Consider the following 9,378-nt stretch of genomic DNA (forward strand, 5'->3'; position numbering starts at 1 on the left):
TGGTCCGCCGACCCGGACAGTGGAAGTCAAACTGCTGTCCAATCTGATGAAGAGAGTGTCAAAGGCACCCACTAAAGAAAATCAAATGAAACAAGAACGCAACACCAGTGAAGCAGAGCGAAGAGCTCAATTCACTGAAGCAGCTATAGTCACATACGAGTGGCTAACCCTGCTTAAAAGCAAGAAGCAAAGCAAAAGCGAACAGCACCCAGGCAATTCAAGCACAATCAGCAGAAAACAGCTTCAAGCAACAGTTCAAAGGCACGACAACAAGCTTCAAGAGTTAGTGGACGAAGTCAACACTAAAAGAAGACTTGGTCAGAGAATAATTGCAGATTCAGATCGACCCAACAAACTAAAGGTACTCACTCTATCAACAAACTGTTCATTAACTAGAGGAAGAAATACCCAAGCAATTGCAGCATCGTAACCAACTTGCACCCTACCCAACAAACTTTCTTGAAGAACAACTACAGCAGGCAAGGGAGTGCAAAGCAAATCTGGATATTCATTGGCTTGCATATATAAGCAAAGGCACGCAACCAGAAACGAATACAGAGCAAAGCAACACGGGTCAAGCAGTGAACTAAAGTGAACGGACAATTCAGCTACCCAAACGCTACAAAACGGCACAGTAGCAAACGATCAGAATACGGAGAATATTTCTGAAACATCTTCATCAAAGCAGAGGCGCGAAGAACGGATGAAGAAGTTTGATATTGAGTTCGAAACACAGTTGCGGCTCGAAGAGGCAAGGTTCAAGCGAAGGAAGCCAGATCTCGAGATGCAGATGAAGGAGTTAGAAACCAAGCATCAACTACTGGAACAAGAGCGTGAACTGGAGCGCAAAGTGAAAAGAACAGCATTATAGAATGATGATGCTCGTTCCCAATCAAACGGTGCTCGAGATAATTCACCCTTCAACTGGACCTCAAGGAGAAGAGATGTCTCTGACTGGGCCAGCAGCATCGACCCCCTTCTAACCCCAAGCAGTGCAAGAGCTCGCTTCGATGCAACCCCTGAACTGAACAGGCAGAGTCAGTTCTCACGATATCGAAACCGTTCATCAAGTGCTGAAGACAGGGACGTTTTCCACAGAGCTGGATTACGATACAACAGTGGATATGCAGGTAGCAGTAACCTACCTAAGCTGTTGAACAGCTTCGATGGAAACCTTCTCGAATGGCCGGAGTGGTCCAGTATGTTCATTGCTACGGTGAATAGACGACCAATACCAGACTCAGAGATGATGAGCCATCTCAAGACCCTCCTGACAGGCTAGGCAAAGTCTGCGATATCTGGAATGGGCTACTCTGGGCAACTCTATGGTGCTGCTTGGAGCATTCTTGAGAGGAAGTTTGGAAGGCCTTATGTGATCATCGATGCACAGTTGGAGATTCTTCGCAAGGCTAGTCAGGTGAAACCACACGACTCAACAGGTCTGATCAGTTTCTCAGTTAATGTATCAAATTTTGTGAATGTGCTCAAAGAGTACAAGCAGATGGGCGATCTGCAATCAAGCTCGACACTGTATATGGCAGTAGATAAACTACCTCAAGTTCTCAAAGAGAAGTGGTGGTTCTATGTTGATGATAAAGATGAAGACTGGCCTGATCTGATTATGTTTGAAAAATGGCTATCACGAATGGCATTCGTGCATGAAGGGTTTTCAGCTTTCAAGGGAGAGCGCAAGGACGAAGACCGAAGAAGCACGAACAGAGACAAACGGTTTTCAAAGACATCGAACTTCAGTGCGAGCTCAAATGTGGAAGAAGTGAAGCAAATGCACAAAGACCACTGCCGGCTAGCTGATGGCACTCACAAGATTTGGAACTGTCCACTCTTCAGAAATATGAGTGTGAATGATCGGTATGCAGCAGTGAGGAAGCAACGCTTATGTTACGGATGTCTGGGCAAAGGACATGCAATCAAAGATTGTAAAGTCAATGCGTGCGGTATCAATGGATGCACCAAGAAGCACAACAGATTGCTACACTCAGAAAACCAAATGGACGAGAGAAATCACGCAGTCAACGTAAGCGCAGCAACAATCAACAAGAGTAACGAAGTTACGAGCTTTCTTCAGATAGTTCCTGTCTCAATACAGAGCGGTGGCATCAGGCTGAACACATATGCTTTCCTCGATAGTGGATCAACGGTTTCATTCATCGATCAAAGTGTGCAACAGAAGTTACAAGCCCAAGGCACCGATGCAACACTCAACATAGCAGGCATACATGGAACGTAGGATCTGAAGACAGAAAAGATTCCTCTCAAAATAAAGGGATTACATTCAAAGGTGCATTCAATCGAAGCGTTTGCACACCCGTCACTTTCGTTGGGTAACACAAACTACGACTACAGCAAGCTGAAGCAAAGCTCAACCACTTGAGTGTTCTCCCAAACAAGAGCTTCAACTTGAAGGAAGTTGGCATCATCCTTGGTCAAGATGCTTACGAGCTACAACGCCCATTGGACTACAAGATTGGAACACGAATTGAACCTTTCGCAGTTCTAACAGAATTAGGATGGGTAGTCAGTGGACCCATGACGGGAAAGAGAAGACAAAGTGTTTGTCATTTCGCCTTCACAGAGGATGTGAGAGTGGCTGAGAATATCCAAACGTGGTGGGACATAGAAATATATGCCTCCAAAATCAACGTCGTCAGTCAGTCAAAGAAGGAACTGCGGGCACAAAAGATGCTAGAGTGTACGACGAAGTTTACAGGCGAGCGGTACGAAGTGGGATTGCTATGGATTGAACCAGAGCCAAACCTACCGAACAACTACAGCTCAGCTTTGGGTCAGCTTTTCTCACTGGAGCGAAGATTCCAAAAGGACCCAAATCTGAAAAGTTTGTATCAACAGTCAATAGATACCGATGTTGAAAAGGGATTCGTAAAGATACTGGACGAATCCGAAGTGAAAGGCACCTTCGGGAAGGAATGGTATTTGCCTCATCATCCTGCGCTAAACCCGAACAAGCCTGGCAAAGAAAGACGTGTTTGCAATGCTGCATCAAAGTACAAAGAAGTATGCCTAAACGACAAGCTACTAGCAGGACCCGATTTACTACATGGATTGATCGGAACGGTATTCAGATTTCGTGAGGGACCAATAGCCCTAACACCGGATATCGAATCAATGTTTCTGCAAGTATAAGTTGCCGAACAGGACAGAAGTTGCTTGAGGTTTCTGTGGCGTCCAAGAACTAACGAACCTGTTCAAAAATACGAATATCAGCGACACGTTTTTGGAGCTAAGAATTCTCCAACATGTGCAAATTACGCTCTTAAGCGAGTGGGATTGGACAATGAAGAAATGTATCCAATAGCAGCAAAGGCAATACAAAACAACTTCTACATGGAAGATTTCATCAAATCAGTAGAAACCCCTGAAGAAGCAATCGAAGTCTTCAATCAGTTACAACCTCTTCTTTCTCAACACGGATTCAAGCTGAAGAAGTGGATAAGCAACAACGATGAGGTTACCGAAGCAATCCCAGAGGACTTGAAGTCGATCAGCAACACAAAGCAAGTCGAGGTAGAACCGAACGCGGAGGGATCTTCAGCGCTTGGACTGCAGTGGATTGTTACTGAAGATAGTCTTCAAGTGTGTAGAGGTACAAACAAAGAAGTTGAAACTCCAATAACTGAGAGGAAGTTTCTGTCACTTGTCTCTTCAGCATTTGACCCAATCGGATTGTTTGCGCCGTTCAGTGTTCACATGAGACGACTACTAAAAGGCATTTGGACTAAGAATGGACAACATTGGGACAAAGAAGTGGAGCCTGGTGAGGAAGCAGAATTTCTAAGGTGGAAAGAACAACTTCCAATTGTAGCTGAAACAAGCATTGCTAGAAGGTACTTCTATACAGCAAGGGACAAAATTGAACTTCATGTGTTTGCCGACGCATCTGAAGACACGATGTGCGCAGTGGCCTATCTACGTTCACAACCCAAAGAGTACTCAGCCGACTTAGCATTTGTAATTGGAAAATGCAGGGTGGCACCGATGAGGCATCTTTCAATACCCCCGCTTGGAACTGCAAGCAGCGGTGATGGCAGTGAGGTTGAAGGAACAGATAGTCAAGGAACATGAGATGAAGATAAGCAGTTGCAGTTTTTGGTCAGACTCAACTACAGTATTCCGGTGGATACCAGCTCCCATCGTAAGCAGCAAGTGTTTGTGGCCAATCGAGTTGCTGAGATACTGGATACAACTGATGTTTCACAGTGGAAACATGTGAGCGGTATCAACAACCCAGCTGACATTGGCACGAGAGCAATCAACATTGAAGAACTCAGGAGAAGTGAGTGGCTCACTGGGCCGGCCTGGTTGAAGCGACCAGAAAGTGAATGGCCAGAGCAAGTGAACCTAGTCTTCGCCTCAGATGAAGAGAATATACCCGCATCGGTCTTTGCAACACAGACTGAAGAGAAGAAAGCTGTTATTCAGTGGGAACGATTCAGTAACTTCAACAGGCTAGTGAATGCAGTGGCATATGTGCGGCGAGCCATGAGCAAACACAAACCAGCAACACTTATAGTAAGCGTTGAAGAACGAGAAAAAGCAGAAGCAACAATCTTCAAGCTACTATAGCAAGAACAGTTTAGTGAAGAGATGAAATCTCTCAGGGCTGAAAAGGAAATTCAAAAAAGCAGCAAAATCCTACAATTATCACCCTTTCTAGATGAAGAGGGGCTTATGTGAGCCAAAGGCAGAATAGGCAAAAGTCAATTGGACTTCGATGCAAAGCATCCAATATTGCTACATTGGAAACATCATGCAGTTGAATTATTCTTGCGAAACGAGCACAAGAACAATCAGCATGAAGGCACTGAGCATGTAAGAAACATTGTTCAGCAGAAGATGTGGATCCTAGACATACGAAATGCCTTGCGATCAATCAAGAACAAGTGTGTAACCTGAAGAAAGGGCAGAGCACAAACGATAGCACCAGTAATGGCAGATCTACCCGAAGAACGGCTAGATGCTTCAATAGCCTTTACAAATGTTGGAGTGGACTACTTCGGCCCTTTCATTGTGAAGATTGGGCGAAGGAACGAAAAGCTACGGTGTTGTCTGTTCACATGTCTAACTGTGAGAGCGGTGCTTATAGAGGTTGTACCCAAGATAGACACAGATAGTTGTCTCAATGCAATTATGAGGTTGATTGCACGAAAATGCAAACCAAGTACAATGATCAGCGACAACGGGACAAACTTTGTTGGAGCTGAAAGAGAATTTGCAGAATATGGTGCAGCATGGAACAAAGAGAGGATCGAAGAACATTTGATTCAACAAGGGATCAGATGGAAGTTCAACCCACCCGCAGCACCTCACTTTGGAGGAGTATGGGAGCGGCAGGTCAGAAGCTGCAAGAAAGCAATGTATGCAGTGTTGGGGAACAGATCAGTCACCGAGGACGTTCTATCAACTACGATGTGTATTGTGGAACAAACGATGAACGCAATACCGCTGACTTCGGTCAGTTCAGATGCTAATGACTTAGAAGCATTGACCCCTAATCACTTCTTGCTTGGCAACAAGAACATTTGCCTACCCTATCTACCATGCGCAGAGGAATTTGTTGAGCACAGAAAACTCTTTCGACAAACTCAAGCATATGCAAATCTCATCTGGGACAGATTTCGTAAAGAATACTTGCCAACTTTGAATAATCGGCAAAAGTGGAGATCTACGACGAACGAATACCTTAAAGAAGGAGATCTCGTTTGGTTGATCGAAGATAGTGAAAAGCGAGGATACTACAAACTGGGTCGAGTTGTGGACACCATGGGAGGGTCTGACGGAGTGATTCGATAAACGAAAAATAGAACGAACGCCGGAGCTAACAAGAGACCAGTAGTGAAGCTCGCCCCTGTACTGCCAAACGAGAAATATGTTTTCACTAACGAAAACAGGGCCGGCGATGTGAAGGCCGAGCTTAACTAAAGTTCCCATATTTGTTAAGCAAACAAATCCAGCTCTGAATTGGAAATACGTTCCTCAAACTTTGGTGTACGATATATTCAAAGGCAAACAATTACGTCAATTTTTCACCAAAAACTTGACGTGGATTTCCAATACAACACAACAATTCTTGACGTCAGTTTTGCATGGAAAAAATGACGTTTTTAATGCCGTCATAGCCAACCAATCAACGATGCAGTTTTCACATGTAGAGCAGTATAAATAGAGCTTGAGAAACTACCAAAAAGGAGCGGAAACTCGATAATTTTGTGATATTAAAATTTACATAAAGTGCGTATTGAAGCACAATTCCTCGAGCAGTAAATATCTGGTTACTGTGTCCTGTATCGACAAAATACTTGGGAAATAATTCAACTGTTGGCATCCCAAATTTTGATGTTGTCAAATAGTGAGTACAGAGAGTAAAACTCTACTTAAGTTTAAGTTTAAATATTTTTGCAAAACAGGTCTTAGACATATATCTTTGTCTTCGATTTGTTCAGATATCGGTGTGAACTGGTATACATAAAAGAGATTAAGTATTTTGTGATCTGTAGTAAACCCAGTCCATTTTGATATTGAAAAAACTAAGATTAGCAGTTAGTTGTGAACTGAAATTGTAATGCAACGGTAAGAATATAGCGGATATACAGTTACAAAAGCGAATAGCAAAAACACAATATCCGGTTAGATTTGTGGCCGCTGAAACGAACTGGGCGGTGTAAAGCTTTCCTCGTCATAAGTGCGAGAGCAGCCGTTACACTGGTCTTTCAATGGAGTACCATAGCGCAGCTACCACTAAACAAATTTATGTAGCGTGATCAGCTGCGTTTCGATAGTTGGGATTTATATCTACTACTACTACTACTATCAAAAGATGGCTCAATATCTGAAAAATATAACGCAACTTTTCCAAGCTTTTGAAACAGTTCGATTCTTTTTCCAATTTTTATTAGAAGAAATCTTTCAATTAAGAAACATAAATTTACTGCTAATTTAATTAAAGTATTTATGGCACCTCTTCGAACAGCACTCGCACACACGTGGAGCCAAAAATTTATAAAATGCTGTTAATTTTGTACTTGATTATTAAACTCTCAAAACTCAATATACTTCCAAAAATAGTAAACGGTTATATGAACACTTGCAAGAAAGATTATGCATAATGCGCCAATAGAACTTGAACTCTTATATCCTGTTAAAAAGAGTCTAAGACCGATCGTACTTATTTCCTGATCATTTCGAGACACAAAAATTATTATGTTCAGAATTTCTGCGCGTTCAAAATATTTATGGGTTATTCGTGCGTTCCAAAGTACGTGTGTCAAGACTTTAGTGCGTTGAATTCCAGAGTATGTCCAGACAGTTGTGCGTTCACGACTGGACCTATCTCCATATTTAGGTATATACGTTAGTACACAACATCTTTACAATATATTCAATTCAAGTTTAGATGTCATTTGGTGATGGTTGTAATGTAGTACCATATTAGTTGGTACATGAATAAATAAAAATTTTAGACTGATGAGCATATCAACTGAGAGGGTTGCAAAGCATCACTCGACTGAAGATACACAGCTAAGAACGACGAGTAATTTATGCTTAGGGGGATTTACGTGTTTTTATCTCTTTATCAAATTAGGCTGGAAGCCCGCATATTCTATCAAAGATGGCACCAGGTAGAGAAAAAAATGAATATGGCTCTTGAATCTGTTTTACTAAATAAATCAAAATGAACACGGAAAAAAATTGTTTTTTTTTTACGCCAATGAGAAACAACAACCGCGGAGAAATGATGAAATGTACGAGCAAATCATTAATCTAATGCACTACAGCAACGGCATTTATTATGTTGATAATATGAACACCTTTTTCAAACGATTCGGCTGTCCTACTATTGATAATATTAATGAACAAGCGGAACGTTGCAAACCTCATTTGAAATTCTAATTCTTTGTCGGGAACGCTTCTATACGTTCGAGAAGATTATTTCGGTAGATCTGATAGGTTCGGAAGAAGAAAAAAAAAATTGGAATTTTCCTAAATACGGCTATTTGTGACTTTAAATTTATTTTCTTTCACTGTAATGAGCTAAATGTGTCAAAGAAAACTTGGAATGGAAAACTTAAAACAATCTCTGGGTCAATTTCCTCTAAAACAATTCAAGAAACCATTTTCTTAAGCAACTAAGTCCCTAAGATTCTGACCTTTTCTTTTGCTGAAAGTGGCAAATAGCTGGCGGAAGAAAATGTAAATTGTTGGAAAAACTTTATCAATTGAAAATTTGGTAAAAACATAAAAATAACATTGTTTGAGAAGCGAAATGAGCGCAAAAATCAGAAGTCTCCAAATTTTATTACGAATGCAATTATATTGAGAAGCAGGAGGAAATTGATAGGTCCTGTCTGTTCCTCCAAACGCAGAAAGATTAATTTCTGAAACAATAACAACAATTAAATTTATATGTTCACATTCTGCTAGTATTCGGACTCTTTAATGAGAATTACAATTTATCTAAAATACAGTTGTAATTGCGTTGTTTTTCCTACCCTACCTCATCCCTTAGCTGGATATTCGGCCAAATGACTAACCGTTTTTTTCTTCAAATTTGGTGATGTAAAAATTCTCAATATCTTTGAGTTTTCTCGTTGGAACTACATCACTATGTTCTTTCCACAAAACCTACAAAACAAGTGAGACAAAGCGATGCCTCAGCAGTTAATGATTCGATTCTCCAGTCAAATTGACAGCAATTTTGTCCCTCCTTATAAAACCTTAATTAGGAATTGTAGAAACCTCAACCGTTTGAGAAGGAATTGTTGATATTGAAAATAGTTCCTTTTCAGTAGTGAACTAAAGATACTTGAAATTTGTCTGGGAGGAGTAACAATGTACAAATTATCGAAATTTTCTAAGATGGTATTAAAACGACTTTTATAGCTCTTGAATTGAAGCAGAAGATAATTGAATTCCATCACGACAAAGGACACCATGTAATGAAACTTGGTTTAACTTTAGCTATTTGAGCAATTTTGCGTCTCCACAAGTCAACGGACCACAAGTTTCTTGGTTCTATTTAAACAGACAAAGAATGACATGATGAAGTACGAGAGGAAATGATCAGTGGGTCTCTATGGTCTTTACTAGATAAGCAGTCGTGGATGAAACCTCCATATTGACTTCCGAAAACAATTTCATATTAGTTTCGGGTATCAGTGATAGGCGACTTTACCCCTTCTAAAGGTGTCAGAAGATGTCCACTGTATTTCGATTCTCAGAAGATTAAAGCTTAGCAAACGAAGCGAAGGTCAATTTGAGAGTACGGTACTATCCTACTCTCTATCTCAGCGTCCTGAGTTTACTAGAAGAAGATTGATTGTTTTGTTGTTGACGGATTGTATG

The sequence above is a fragment of the Convolutriloba macropyga genome, chromosome 5, assembly GCF_964194025.1.
Source record: "Convolutriloba macropyga chromosome 5, txConMacr16.3, whole genome shotgun sequence".
In the NCBI taxonomy this organism is placed as follows: Eukaryota; Metazoa; Xenacoelomorpha; order Acoela; family Convolutidae; genus Convolutriloba; species Convolutriloba macropyga.